This window comes from Neophocaena asiaeorientalis, unplaced genomic scaffold, assembly GCF_003031525.2.
Source record: "Neophocaena asiaeorientalis asiaeorientalis breed wild unplaced genomic scaffold, Neophocaena_asiaeorientalis_V1.1 scaffold180, whole genome shotgun sequence".
Taxonomy (NCBI): Eukaryota; Metazoa; Chordata; class Mammalia; order Artiodactyla; family Phocoenidae; genus Neophocaena; species Neophocaena asiaeorientalis.
The window spans coordinates 1013327-1029627 of NW_020173697.1; the positions used below are offsets into that span (position 1 = coordinate 1013327).

Consider the following 16301-nt stretch of genomic DNA (forward strand, 5'->3'; position numbering starts at 1 on the left):
TTTGTCTCAATTTCATTTATTTCTGCTCCGATCTTTATCATTTCTTTCCTTCTACTAACTTTGGGCTTTGTTCTTTTTTCTCTGGTGGCTTTAGGTGTAAGATTAGGTTGTTTGAGATTTTTCTTGTTTCCTAAGGTAAGATGTATTGCTATAAACTTCCCTGAACAGCTTTTGCTGCACACCATAGGTTTTAGATCATCTTTTTTTCATTTTCATTTGACTCTAGATATTGTTTGATTTCCTCTTTGATTTCTTCAGTGATCCATTTGTTGTTTAGTAACATATTGTTTAGCCTCCACGGGTTTGTGTTTTTTTACAGTTTTATTCTTGTAGTTGATTTTGAATCTCATAGTGTTGCTGTTGGAAAAGATGCTTGATATGATTTCAGTTTTCTTAAATTTACTGAGGCTTGCTTTGTGGCCCAGCATGTGATCTATTCTGGAGAATGTTCTATGTGCACCTGAGAAGAATGTGTATACTGCTGCTTTCTAATGGAATGCTCCATAATTAAGTCCATCTGGTTTTATGTGTCATTTAAGGCCCGTGTTTCTATATTGATTTTCTCTCTGGATGATCTGTCCATTGATGTAAGTGGGCTGTTAAAGTCCCCCAGTATTATTGTGTTACTGTCAATTTCTCCTTTTATGGCTGTTAACATTTGCCTTATATATTGAGGTGCTTCTATGTTGGATGCATATATATTGACAACTGTTATATCTTCTTGGATTGATCCCTTGATCATTATGAAGTGTCCTTCTTTGTCTCTTGTAACAGTCTTTATTTTAAAGTATATATTGTCTTATATGAATATCGCTATCCCAGATTTCTTTTGATTTCCATTTGCATGGAATACCTTTTCCCATCCTTTCACTTTCACTGTGTATGTGTCCCTAGATCTGAAGTGGGTCTCTTGTAGACAGCATATATATATGGGTCTTGTTTTTGTATCCATTTAGCCAGTCTGTGTTTTTTAGTTGGAGCATTTAATCTGTTTACATTTAAGATAATTACCAATATGTATGTTCTTATCACCATTCTCGTAATTGTTTTGGATTTGTTTTGTAGGTCTCTTTTCTTCCCTTCCTCTTTTCATCTCTTCATTTGTGATTTGATGAGTATCTTTAGTGTTTGGATCGCTTTTTCTTTTTTGTGTGGGTATCTATTGTAGATTTTTGGTCTGCAGTTACCATGAGGTTTGATACAGCAGTCTTTATATATACAAGATTGTTTTAAGTTACTGGTCTCTTAATTTCAAATGCATTTCCAATACCCTGCGTTTGTAGTGCCCTCACGATTGCTGCTTTTGAGATCATATTTGTTTGTGAATGATTTCCTACCTTTATGGTGTGTTTGCCTTTACTGGTGAGCTTTCCCATTCGTAATTTTCTTGTTTCTACTTGTAGCCTTTTCTTTTCCACCTAGAGGAGTTCCTTTAGCATTTATTGTTCCTTAGCTTTTGCTTTTCTGTAAAGCTTTTGATTTCTCCATTGAATCTGAACAAGAGCCTTGCTGAATATTCTTCATTGTAGGTTTTTCTCTTTCATCACTTTAAATACATCCTGCTACTCCCTTCTGGCCTGCAGAGTTTCTGCTGAAAAGTCAGCTGATAACCTTATGGGAATTCCCTTGTATGTTATTTGTTGCTTTTCCCTTGTTGATTTTAATATTTTCTCTTTGTCGTTTATTTTGTTATTTTTGATTAATATGTGTGTCGGCATGTTCCTCCTTGGGTTTATCCTGTATGGGACTCTCTGTGCTTCCTGGACTTGAGTGTTTCCTTTCTCATGTTAGGGAAGTTTTTGGCTATAATCTCTTCAAATATTTTCTCATGCCCTTTCTCTCTCTTTCCTCCTTCTGGGACCCCTATAATGCAAATGTCGGTGCATTTAATTTTGTCCCAGAGGTCTCTTATACTGTCCTCATTTCCTTTCATTCTTTTTTCTTTATTCTGTTCCACAGTAGTGATTTCCACCAATCTGTCTTACAGCTCACTTATTCATTTTTCTGCCTCATTAATTCTGCTTTTGATTCCTTCTGGTATATTTTTCATTTCAGATATCGTATTGTTCATCTCTGTTTGTTCTTTATATGTTCTTGCTCTTTGTTAAACATTTCTTGTATCTTCTTGGTCTGTGCCTCCATTCTTTTTTCAAGATCTTGGATCACCTTTACCATCATTATTCTGAATTCTTTTTCAGACAGATTGCCTATCTCCACTTCACTTCGTTGTTCTTCTGGCATTTTATCTTGTTCCTTCATGTGGAACATATTTCTCTGCCATCTCCTTTTGTCTAACTTTCTGTGTTTGTGGTCTCCGGTCTGCATGTTTCAGGATTGTAGTTCCTCTTGCTTCTGGTGTATGTCCCCTGGTGGTGAGGTTTGTCCAGGGGCTTTTGTAGGCTTCCTGGTGTGCGGGACTGATGCCTGCCCACTAGTGGGTAGAGGTAGGTCTTGTCCCTCTGGTGGGCAGGGCCGTGTCAAGGGTGTGTTTAGGGGTGGCTGTGGGCTTAGGACATGACTTTAGGCATCATGTCTGTTGATGGGTGGGGCTGTGTCCCCCCACCCCCGTTGGTTGTCTGGCCTGAGGCATCCCAGCACTGGAGCCTGCAGGCTGTTGGGTGGGGCCAGGTCTCGGTGCAAAAATGGTGACCTCCAGGAGAGCTCATGCGTATGAATATTCCCTGGGGCCTCCACCACCAGTGTCCTTCCCCCCGCAGTGAGCCACAGCCGATCCCTGCCTCCAGGACCCACAGGTAGGTCTGGCCCAGGCTCCTATGGAGTCACTGCTTTGCCCTGGATCCCAGTGCACGTGAAACCTTGTGCACGCCCTCCAAGAGAGGAGTCTCTGTTTCCCCCAGTCCTGTGGAGCTCCTTCACTCAAGCCCTGTTGGCCTTCAAAGCCAAATGCTCTAGGGTCTCCTCCCAGGCTGGGGAGCCTGACATGGGGCTCAGAACTCTCACTCCTGTGAGAGAACCTCTGCAATATAATTATTTTCCAGTTTGTGAGTTGCCCACCCAGTGGGTATGGGATTTGATTATATCGTGAAAGTGCCCCTCCTACCATCTTGTGGCCTCTTCTTTGTCTTTAGGTATAGAATATCTTTTGGGGTAGGTTGCAGTCTTTGTTATCACTGGTTGTGAGCAATTAGTTGTGATTTTGGAGTTTCCATGAAAGGAGGTGAACTCAAGTCCTTCCACTCCACTATCTTGTCTCTACCTCCAATCTGAAACTAATATAATGTTATATGTCAATTATATCTCAAAAAAAAGCATATTCAGTAACCCACTTTACTTTCTAATTTATTTGGCTGTCTCACCTACTAGACAGTAAGTTCCTGGCTGACAGGAATGGGTTTCTCTCCTTTGGCATCGGAACACCCTGTGTCTGGCACAGTGCCTGGCACAAAATAATACCCAACTAAGGTCTGCTGAACACATGCATGACTGATAGATGAATTAATGAGCTAATTAAATAGTGGCTAATATTTTTCGAATTGTTTTTGGTTAAACAATAGTTTCCTGGTAACACTGCAAAGGCTAACTAATTTCCCCTTAAAATGGTTCATTAAATCTTCAAATGTTCTGTAACCAAAACTTGAACTTATGATAAAAGCATAATTTTTTGCATGTAAATTTATCAGCACTCATTTAATCGTACAGTTGCGTCTCACCTGGTGTGAAGGTTAATTTGTATGTGTTAACTTTACTGGACCAAGGGGTGCCCAGACATTTGGTCAAACATAATTCTGGGTGTGTGTCTCTGAGGGGGGTTGTGAATGAGATTCATGGGGTTTTTTTTGTTTTTTCTTTTAAATTTATTTATTTTTTTTGCGGTACGTGGGCTTCTCACTGTTGTGGCCTCTCCCGTTGCGGAGCACAGGCTCCGGATGCGCAGGCTTAGCGGCCATGGCTTACTGACCCAGCCGCTCCGCGGCATGTGGGATCTTCCTGGACCGGGGCACAAACCCGTGTCCTCTGCATCCTTCTCAAACTCTTCCAAAATATAGCAGAGGGAGGAACGCTCCCAAACTCATTCTACGAGGCCACCATCACCTTGATACCAAAACCAGACAAGGATGTCACAAAGAAAGAAAACTACAGGCCAATATCACTGATGAACATAGATGCAAAAATCCTTAACAATATACTAGCAAACAGAATCCAACAGCACATTAAAAGGATCATACACCATGATCAACTGGGGTTTATTCCAGGAATGCAAGGATTCTTCAATATATGCAAAACAATTAATGTGATAAACCATATTGACAAATTGAAGGAAAAAAACCATATGATCATCTCAATAGATGCAGAGAAAGCTTTCAACAAAATTCAACACCCATTTATGATAAAAACCCTGCAGAAAGTAGGCATAGAGGGAACTTTCCTCAACATAATATAGGCCATATATGACAAACCCACAGCCAACATCATCCTCAATGGTGAAAAACTGAAAGCATTTCCACTAAGATCAGGAACAAGACAAGGTTGCCCACTCTCACCACTCTTATTCAACATAGTTTTGGAAGTTTTAGCCACAGCAATCAGAGAAGAAAAGGAAATAAAAGGAATCCAAATCGGAAAAGAAGAAGTAAAGCTGTCACTGTTTGCAGATGACATGATACTATACATAGAGAATCCTAAAGATGCTACCAGAAAACTACTAGAGCTAATCAATGAATTTGGTAAAGTAGCAGGATACAAAATTAATGCACAGAAATCTCTGGCATTCCTATATACTAATGATGAAAAATCTGAAAGTGAAATCAAGAAAACACTCCCATTTACCATTGCAACAAAAAGAATAAAATATCTAGGAATAAACCTACCTAAGGAGACAAAAGACCTGTATGCAGAAAATTATAAGACACTGATGAAAGAAATTAAAGATGATCCAAATAGATGGAGAGATATACCATGCTCTTGGATTGGAAGAATCAACATTGTGAAAATGACTCTACTACCCAAAGCAATCTACAGATTCAATGCAATCCCTATCAAACTACCAGTGGTATTTTTCACGGAACTAGAATAAAAAATTTCACAATTTGTATGGAAACACAAAAGACCCCGAATAGCCAAAGCAATCTTGAGAACGAAAAACGAAGCTGGAGGAATCAGGCTCCCTGACTTCAGACTATACTACAAAGCTACAGTAATCAAGACAGTATGGTACTGGCACAAAAACAGAAAGATAGATCAATGGAACAGGATAGAAAGCCCAGAGATAAAGCCACGCACATATGGTCACCTTATCTTTGATAAAGGAGGCAGCAATGTACAGTGGAGAAAGGACAGCCTCTTCAATAAGTGGTGCTGGGAAAACTGGACAGGTACATGTAAAAGTATGAGATTAGATCACTCCCTAACACCATACACAAAAATAAGCTCAAAATGCATTTAAATTTTTTAATTGAATTAAATACTCATTTGAGTATAAAACAGTGTGCCTGGGGGGTGAGGATTGGTAGAAGCTTAAGAGGAGACTGTTTTGGTTTTCCTGCTGAGCTGCCCCATGGATACGGTGATTCTCATCCAGAATCCAGGTCAGTATGCTTAACCACAATCAAGAAACCAAGAAGAGTCAAAGACTTTTTTAAACCTCCAAGCCCAAAATGCATTGTTTTCCCCCCCATGCACCCAGTATTTATTAAGAACTGACTGTGTGTTGGACATTGTAGAGGGTGATTTTAATTCTTTGCCTTCAAATAAACCTGGAATTTATTCCCATAAGTCAATCAGATGATTTTATCCTAACTCGGTCTATACTGCATTTCTAATCTCAGTATCCAGGGCTAATGGACTTTAAAAACTTGGTGCGTAGTCAATATTATTTCATCACATGAACTGAGCTGCTATTTTTCTTTTAATTTTCAAAAAATATATAATATTTTCAGCTTTTATTTCTTTGTAAATACCTAACCTTCAAAGGTTAAAAAATCATCACATTTGTGAAATATTAATCTTACCCTTTGATCTTTGGGGGGAAATATGTTCAAAGTCTATTGCTCACAGAGGTTTCTTTTAATGCTTTGTTTCCTAGAGCCCACTGATAATTTCATGAGATTTGTTCCTTTTAGTCACTTTTTGGTACTAAACCATGAACATACCTCACTTTTAAAAACTATTAAATAAAACTTATATTACATGGCTGTTAGGATGATTGTTTCTAAAAGTTCACATAATGCTAAAAAGTAACAAATCAAGGTGCCAAATCCAGATAATTTCAATGAACTGTATTAAAAGGAAATAAAGACAAAAGTCATAGGGCTTCTCTAAGGTTGTATAAAACAAAAACTTGTCTTAGTAATAAGCAAATGTTCTTAAGTACATTTAAAACAGAAAATGTTAAGTGATCCAATTTGGATCTCTGTCATTTAATTTGCTTTGGAGGAAAGGCGATTTGGTTTTTTGTTGGTTTTGTTTGTTTCTTTTTTCGTACAGTCTTTATGACCACTTGCTCAGGAACCAGGGTCTACCTGACAAATCAATACGCCTGTGAGTTGATCTCAGTCATTTAGACTGTGAATGCCAAGAGGGAGGGAGGGGGTGGGTCCCACTCCTCTCTCATCTCCCTATGCCTGGCTTGGTGGAATGCTTATAAGAGATGCCCAGTGCAGGCTTCTGCACCAATTAAAAGCCTTGTAACCTTCTGCTATAACAGCTTATACCACCTGGTAAACACATTATGGTGCGTACCAATGATAAACAGGTGAGAGAGAGAGGGAAGGGGAAAAAAGAAGAGATAGGAAAGGGCCAGAACTGTAGCCCTTGTTCCTAACTCTTTCTGGGTTCTCTGCCTGGGGTGGGCCAGATGTTCGGCCACCCAGTGAAGGTAAGACCCCTGGAAAGGCTGTCATTGGTGTACTAGAGAGTCGGGCAGACAGGCACAGAGCCTAGGTAGCTACAAAGCAAGATAAGCAACAACAGAGGCCTCTAACAGAGTCAGTGGCCTCGTGTAGACAATAAGGCGGCAGGAACAAGCCTCCCCCAATGTAGCAGGAACTCCAAAGGAGCTGAAGGTCACCTGTTCCCTGTCTAAACCTGGAAGGGGGGATCCACGAGCCCAGGCCAGTTTCTTCCTCCTTCCTGCAGGCTGCTTTGTTGCTGTCTGACGCTGAGAGAGGACTCCACAGGCAAGTATTTATTATTCACTCTCATTTATACAGCATTCTTCTTTCAGTTTGAAGAAAACTGCTCACATCCAAAAATACCTAATTCCAATAGAGAGTGTATAGCATTTGCTTCCCATCAAAACAAAATCCTCAATACATGAAATCTGAGATCTTGGCAATTTAACGGATTCTTTATAATTTTTAAATAGCATATATTAGTGCTTTACCCAGTTGGGAGGTTGCTGAGGGATACTTGGCAGCATCTCTGTTTTCTTTTGAAAAAACAAATTCGTAAAAATGAAGTGTTCTACATTTATTTTATGTTGTTATTTTGGCAGCTTTCTTACTATGACCAAATTCTGAGTCTGTTATAGTATCTGAATTCTAAAAAGATTTGATTGATTACAGAAAAGTTTATTTAAAAATTGGCTTTGCCATTTTTTTCTCTGGCTAACTCCTGGGTTGTTTTATACAGTACTTAGTATTTAAAGGACCTAATTTATTTTTCATGGCCCATCACCAATATCCAAGATAGCATCCAATTTCTTAATTCTGAACTCCACCTTGAGTGACTTCCAAACTAAATGAAAATACCTTGGGCAGTCTTGGTTTACACACGGTGGCAAAATTAACTTGAAGTTACATGGATCCCACACTGGGGATACTTCTGAGCTTCTGCTCTGTATGTACCCGCCAGAAGCCTTCTCCTCACTTCACTTTAGGTAAAACAAGATTTTTTGAGCACCTACTCTGAGCAAAACAGTGCTGAAAATACAAAGGTGGATCAGGCTCAGTGCCCAATTTGATGGACGCGGTTGGAATGGGGTCTTGAACTGTGCTGTCACTGCACACTCTGTCTCTGGGGACAAAAAGTTCTTGCTCTGGCTGTTTGTTAGGAGACAGAGTTTTATTTTTGTCCGATACATCTATTAAACATTTATCTTCATATCAACATGTCTCCTAATCTTTTAAAGTCAAGACAAATGGGAGTATACAGTTTAAATTACATTGAAGAGTTTTAACCTGGAAAGTGCTGTATATTTCCAATGGGTTATTTTATGGTCTCTGTTTCCACACTTGACTAAAGATAGTGTTATGTATATAATTTTTGAGTTCACTTTAAAAAAGTTTTTTTATTTAAGTATAGTTGACTTACAATGTTGTATTAGTTTCTGTTGTACAGCATAGTGATTCAGATATGTGTGTGCATGTTTATATTCTTTTGCATTCTTTTCCATTATGGTTTACTACAAGATATTAAATATAGTTCCTTGTGCTATACAGTGGGACCTTGTTATCTATTTTATATATAGTAGTGTGTACCTGCTAATCCAAAACCCCTAATTTATCCCTCCCCACCCCCTTTTCCCTTTGATAATTATAAGTTTGTTTTCTGTGTCTGTGAGTCTATTTCTGTTTTGTAAGTAAGTTCATTTGTGTCATATTTTAGATTATACATATAAGTGATACAGTATTTGTCTTTGCCTGGCTTACTTCCCTTAGTATGACCATCTCTAGGTTCATCCATGTTGCTGCAAATGGCTTATTTCATTCCTTTTTATGGCTGAGTAATATTCCATTGTGTATATATACCACATCTTCTTTATCCATTTCTCTGTTGATGGACATTAGGTTGCTTCCATGTCTTGGCTTGTGTAAATAGTGCTGCTGTGAACATTGGGGTGCATGTATCTTTTCAAATATACGTTTTCTTCTGATATATGCCCAGGAGTGGGATTGCTGGATCGTATGGTAGCTCTATTTGGAGTTTTTTAAGGAACCTCCATACTATTTTCCATAGTGGCTGCACCAATTTACATTCCCACCAACAGTGCATGAGGGTCCCCTTTTCTTTAAGTTTACTGTGAATGGGCATACAGTACAATTCACTTTTGTGTATGTACGTTTCTGTAAACTTTGAGAAATGCACAGAGTCATAGATGTACCACAGTCAGGACGCAGAACCAAGCACTCCCTCCCACAGAAAGCTCCCTCTGCTGCCCTCGGTAGTCAGCCCCCTCCTCCCCCACTGACCCCTGGCACCACCTTCTGTTCTCTGCCTCTGTTGTTTTATCTGCAAAATGTTTTGTGTTTATCAGTGGGTTTCAAAACAAGGATGAGTTCACTTAAGCCATGCTTTGTGTCATTAGTGTGCTCAGCTATCCCTTGTCAGGATCTTTCTCTGATGCCTGTCAGTTGAAAAGGGTGGAGCCATGAAATACTTCTAAGGACCTTTTGAGTCACAGACTCCTCCTTTTGGCTTATGTGAGGAAATGTCAGCGGTAGAGAGACTAACGGCATCAGGCAGCTGTCCTTGTCCATTTGGAGCTCTGAGAATGGCTCTCCGAGCAGGGCCATGTCCCTTACACATGAGTGTTGTCTAACACCCACCCACGTGCTTGGCAGTGTTTCTCAGAGGAAACACTGAGTAAAGGTCTTCATCAGGGAATGGATAAATCGGTGGATTTTGTTAGGGAGCCACTGTTTGAGTTACCATCTAGACATCACTGTTACTGATATTTTTCAATAATTCCATTTTTGCAAAGCCTTGTTTCCATTTGGGTCCAATTATCTGGGGAGAAGTCTCCTCACTTCCCACCCTCTTGTAATTAAAAAGCATGTTCTTTTTAGATGATTTCAAAATGTTCTCCTCCACCAACTCCCAAAAGCTTGCTGGCTCGGCCAACTTGATGCAACTCGGCATTGCTGGGATAGAAGAACAACACATGGAGCTTTTAGAATTGAGGTGAAATGGAACGGGGAGCAGATTAAGGCAGCCTAGAGGTGCTGAACCTTGGAGGACCATTTTAATGTGTTTTCACGCTAATACTTAGCTCCAGCTGGGAGGGGTTACAGGAATTATAGGCAAATGTCCAAGTTATCATCTTCCCTAAATGTTGGCAGGGTTCTCCCAAAACAATCCAAGGCAAAAAATCTGGCCTTGGGTGACTAGCAAATTTTGTCAACAAATTCGCTCTTTTCCACCCTCCCCACATTCACATGAACCCAAAAGGCAACAGCTGGCATGCCAGGGGTCAACTGCTGTGCACCTGTGCTTGCTTGTCTCCTGGGTGGATTCACTGACTTTTAATCTAGTACCTTGAGTAGTCAATTAGGTTAAATTCTAGTGATTTTTTTTGTATAATATTGATACAAAAATGTCTAGACTCTAGACCAATGCCAAAAACTGGATAATGTGATTCTTTAGTACAATAGGAAAATATCTTTTGTCTGTAGACTATTTACTCACATCCAAATAAGGAAGAATAGAAGAAATTAACTTGATAAATCATAATTAGGTAAATTTTCTTTTAAAATATTGCTTCAATTCATTGTGTATTCCACGAGAAATTTTTTGTTAGCCCACGTAATCCAGAAAATTCCCAGCTTGCTCCTTTTCATGTATAGATACATATGCCCTTTGTACTATTAATATCAGGCCCAAATTTGGAAGAGGGAGAGAACTCATGGCTGACAATAATTCATAAACTAGAGAAACTAGTTTATAGCCCAATTCATTTTTTTCCCCTGTGGACATTCATGGTTAAGGTGGCTACATCAGGTCTGTGAGCAAATAGAATATTGGCATTTTTTATCTCAAATGAAGTAAATGAATATAATAACACTTCAGAATTATAAAAATTTACATTTTAAATCTGTTGTATCACTCAAATTGATATTCATTTTTACAATTCACAGTGTACAATTTACTACATTTTTATAGTTTTGCATATTCCATTATTCTGTCAAATATTACATAGCTGAATGCTAAAATATCATTAGGCCAACCACTTATTTCAGGTACTTGTGAAAGGAACTGAGTTAAGCATTTGTACTCTTATAAGTTTGTGCCAAACTTGTATGTACCAGGCCCACCTTATTTTTTCCACCCTCCATAAGTGAATATCTTGTACCAAACCTCTCCTTGCCTTCTGATTGGAATCTTGGTCTCTCCTGACACCAACACCGTGTTGGTTCCAAAACTGCATAATGTATGTTCCAATCCTTATTTTCCCATTTGACTATATCTCCCCAATTGGAAGATGATGGAAAAATATTGTGAACAGTAATGAAAGGACTTGGAGGTTTTCACTCTGCAGACTGAACAGTTGCTTGCTGGGAATTGTTCCCTTGGATTCCCTTCCTGGGATGGAATGTAACACATTCCAGCTGACGCTATTCAGGGCAAGAAAATAGATCATGATTAACTTGATAGATGACTCTGAACCTAGCACTGCAGCTTGGGAATTTTCCCTTCGAGCACATTGCTTAGGACAAGTTTATGTACCGAGTAAAAAGGAATTTGTTCTGTGTGACCACAAGTATAATGTGCTAAAGTTCACACGGTTTTCTCCTTCTCCTCCTCCTGCTTCCTCTTTTTAACCTGTCTCCCTCCCCACAACCTCTTTTTGTTTTATACTTCAGATTGGCCATTTCATCCGTAAATGTTCTTTAAACTAACCGGAAGTGGGTCTGGCTCCAAGCTACTGCCAAGTCTCCCCTGTCGTTGGTTTTCCTGTGTGTGTAAAGCAAGGTGCGAGGAAAAGAAAAGGACACCCCTGTGACACCTGGGAAGACAGAACACTCATCCCATACATACAGAGGACAATGTCAGGACATTACGGGTACTGTGTACAAGCACCACACACTACACACGGCACAAACCACACACAGACCTCACACACGACACACACACCAAAAACACACCACACACACCATGCAAAACACACACGCACTACACATACAACACAAACCACACACACCATACAAACACAACATACCACACACAGAGACCACACACATACACCACACATACACACACCACACATACACACACCACACCACATAGATCACACACACAAATACCACAAGCAAAGACATACACCACCCACACAAATACCACAACACATTCAGACACACATATACACCACACATATACCACATGCCTCACCCACACACAGCACACCACACACAAACCATGCACACCACATACACAGACCTCACACACACAACACATATACCACAGACAACACAAAACCCACATACAGACCACACACACCAGATACACTACACACATACACCACATACGCCACACCCGCACATACACATATATCAGACACAAACATACACCACACACATACCACACACACAACACATATCACGGACACCACACAAACCACACACACAGCACACCCCCCACACCACAGACATGTTCCCAACACAGATCACACAAACCACATCACAAACACCACACATACGTATATCACACATACACCAAACAGGACACATACCACACACCAGACATACCACAGACACCACACAAACCAAAGATACACATACCACACACCACACACACATGCACACCACACAGACTTCTTATACACACAGACCACACACATACACTATGCACTCCACACATATACCACACACCAAACACACCTGTAAACACAGCACAGAAGATACACACCACATACACATATACCATACACACACATACACCAAACACATGACACACACCACGGACACCACACAAATTACAGACACATATACCACACACACACGCCATGCACACCATACAGATGACACACACATACACACACCCCACAGACAGCACACAAACCACAAACACACAGACCACACACTGGAAATACCCCCCCATACACACAGACCACACACATACATATACCACGCACACAGACCACACACACCAAACCACAGACACACACCATATACACCACACAAACACCACATCATGCATACCACACACACATTCTACACATAACGTACAGCACACACACATTGTGTGTTCGATGCACAGTGAGGCCAAACAATACTGAAACATCGGAGTTTGGAGCAGAGAAATGTTTATTGCAGGGCCAGGCAAGGAGATGGGTGGCTTATGCCTTAAGCTGCAACTCCCGAAAGGCTTTTAGCAAAGCCCTTTAAAGGCAAGATGAGGGAGGGGCGTGGTTAGTTGTTGCACCCTTCTTTGTGTTGGATGTAGCTGTCTACGTAGGCCAGGTCAGTAAGGTCCTGATGTTCCTGTTATTCTCTGGTCAGGTCAAGGTTAGGTTACCCTGTATATTTCAGGCTAGGCAGCATTCTTTTTTACAAAAGATGCAGAGCCAGCATGACTAAGCACAGGCAATAGAACACAAAGGTTAAATAAGGTTAAAGTAAAAGGAGCAGATCTAATACGGAGTCAGATTTGTTCCTCCATATTACAATTCTTCCCTTTTCTTTGATACTCCTCAATCTTGAGGAGAAGGTGTTGGACAACAAGAGGGGAACGGTGTTTTGGATAGAGAGATTAATCATAAACTCAGCAGAGGAACTCCATTTCACAGTGATTTGATTTCCACCTCCAATCCTGTTTTATCTTTCCCTAATTCTTTCAGGGAATGGGGTGATTACCACTCTGGCTACTTCCTCCTGAAATGGGACATAGTCCTACCTTGATTTGGGAAATGGGCACAGAGCTGGAAATATTCTCGAGTTCCAAGTCCTGGATCTGAGTCTTGTATAATAAAAATCTCATTCCCTGAGGAATTCAGGAGAATAAGCCTGAAAACCAGTCTGGACCTGGCACTTTGGGGGAGACTTGTAGCCAGGTAGCCAGTTGTGTACTTTCATCTAAGTAGGTTTTAACTTCTGATGTGGAATTAACATATATATAACGGGCAATTTGATCACTGCACATCTCCTTTTTCTGCTGACATCTGACTAAAACAATTTTATTGTCTAAAAATTTAATAGTTACAAGAGATCTTGAGGTCATGTAGTTGCAGCTGCCATCTGCCAGCAGACACTACTTTGAGAATGGCTGGTGGCGTCCCAAGTATGACAGAGCTCAGAAAATTCAAGTTTTCAGCAATATAGGAATGTGCCTGAAATCACATGCACAATGGCCACTAGTTTTACCTTGAACGTCTGAACCACATCTACTCCAGTTTTGACTTTCAAATGTATTCCACTCCTCACTGGCCAAGGCAGATGTACAATGCATGTCTGAAAGGCCACAAAACAGGCTGCTCTGGTCAGTAAAGTTTAAGTTAAATCATGTATCAGCTAGAATGACTTCCCCAGACCTCAAAATATGTACAGATTTCCCATCATCTCCCTTGTTAACTGCAAATTCTTCAACAGACCAAAACATGTCCCTTGATGCCAGGGTGATTTAGCTTCTTGCCCCAGGTCTACATCATGTCCCTTGGCGCTAGACCTCCTTTTTATATTTGCCTAGATACTCATGATGGGGGAAAACTGATCAAATATTGTGAACAGGCTCAGAGGTATGTTAATGGGTATACACTTTATAGGCCATACATTTTATCACTTATACCCAATTGCCACACAAGCATTGTACATGTGCTTTTAGCAGTAGACTTATAAGCAGGCAGTGTTCTCCACAAACATGTAAATTAAGTCTGGTCAATTGACTACATAGGCTTTCCCAAACTGGCTGTGGTGGAACTCCTCAGGAGTCTTAGACTGAATTCCCAAAGGCCTTCCCCAAAATATGAAGATTCCTGTACATGCCAGGAGACAGTCTTGCCCATTCACCTGATAAGGCTGCTCAGAACCCAAGGATCTCCAGTTTCTGGAGGGACCAGCCAGAGAGAAAAGAAAAATATTTCAGTTTTACTCAGTAAGGTATAATTTACCAAATTTCTGTAAGTCATGAGTAACTTGAGAGGAAGTGCTTCCCTATATCTGGAAAACACAAATCAGAATCAGTGATATTCCAGACAAAACCCATAAACATAACCGTATTCACCAGTTCACTTAGTAACCAATCCTTTTGTTAACTTTTTATGAAGCCATCAGGATTTCCATTAGGGTTTTAAATGTCTTACCCAGTTCAGCAGTATAATCTGAGTATAACCTGGCGATCCAGTGGTTAAGACTCTGCACTTCCACTGCAGGGGGCATGGGTTCAATCCCCGGTCGGGGAATTAAGATTGCGACTTAATTTTGCCATGTCGTGCAGCAAAAAAAAAAAAAAAAGTATTATAATCTAAGATTTATTAGTCCTTCCTATGAATCTTCTTGAAGATGAAGCAAGTTTGCAAAGCATCAGCTTAACTGTCTATTAAAGACTTAAAAAGGCAAGGTTAAAGATTACAGTGTGTTAACAAAAAAGCTTAGTCAGGTTGCTGCGATATACAACATTTTCAAATAACCAGAATTATGACTGATAGCATTATACCAGGACATATCTACATTTCAGAAGCTTTACATAATTTCTAGAATATATTAATAACATTTATCTGTACTGTATAATCTGAGGAGGCTTACCACCCACTTGATGATGCTTCCCATGTAATTCAACATACCAAATAATACGAGTTAAATACTTCTAAGATGCATCAAGGGCCCTCTAAAGCATCCCAAAGTTAGCTGGAGGGCAAAAGAATTTTAATTAAAATTTGGTATTTGGGAAGTTCCTCAAAAAGTTTCAAAACACTTGGTCAAATAAGATCACAGGTCACTGTAAGACAATACTTGTTTCTTAACCAAAGTGAGAAGAGATCTCAGAAGCAAATATAGATCACTTAAAGGCAAGGAAGTTCACATAATCTGTTACCAAAAGCAGCATTCTAGGGACTTCCCTGGTGGCGCAGTGGTTGGGAATCCGCCTGTCAATGCAGGGGACACGGGTTCGAGCCCTGGTCCAGGAGGATCACCACATGCCATGGAGTAACTGGGCCAGTGCGCCACAACTACTGAGCCTATGCTCTAGAGCCCAGGCTCCGCGATAAGAGAAGCCCCCGCTCACCGCAACTAGAGAAAAGCCCGCGCAGCAATGAAGACCCAACAGGGCCAAAAATAAATTAAAAAAAAAAAAAAAAAAGCATTCTAAGTAAACTTGTTCCCTTAGTAGAGAGGGACCAAATCGAGTCTTGCACCAGCCTGTTTTTAATAACAAAATCCATTTACTTAAGTTTAACCTAATCTCAGCCCAACCATGTATAAAACTCCCTTTTTAAAAAAAATATATCCTACTTTCCTGCTGTATACTGAAATGTTTCCTTTATTATTTTAGTAGCTTTAATTACATATTTAAATTTGAATCCAAAGCTCTAAAAAACCCTTAATTTCTAGTGAAACCCAAGAAGCAATCAACTATTAATTGTCCTTTAGCATTCTGTAGGTTGGCAAACAACTTTTTTTTTTTTTTTTTTT

The 16301-nt window shown here is 40.0% G+C and overlaps 1 long non-coding RNA gene across 2 annotated transcripts in view; it reads left to right on the plus strand.

Annotated features, from left to right (window-relative positions):
• LOC112403168 (uncharacterized) overlaps positions 1-16301 on the plus strand; it is a 57552-nt gene that overhangs the window by 30634 nt on the left and 10617 nt on the right. Inside the window, exon 5 of one of the 2 annotated variants that reach the window (XR_003003856.1) lies at positions 11541-11649. The exons of the other annotated variant lie outside the window; for it this stretch is intronic. This is a non-coding gene — a long non-coding RNA (uncharacterized LOC112403168). The remainder of the gene's footprint in view (positions 1-11540; positions 11650-16301) is intronic. 2 annotated transcript variants of the gene reach the window in all.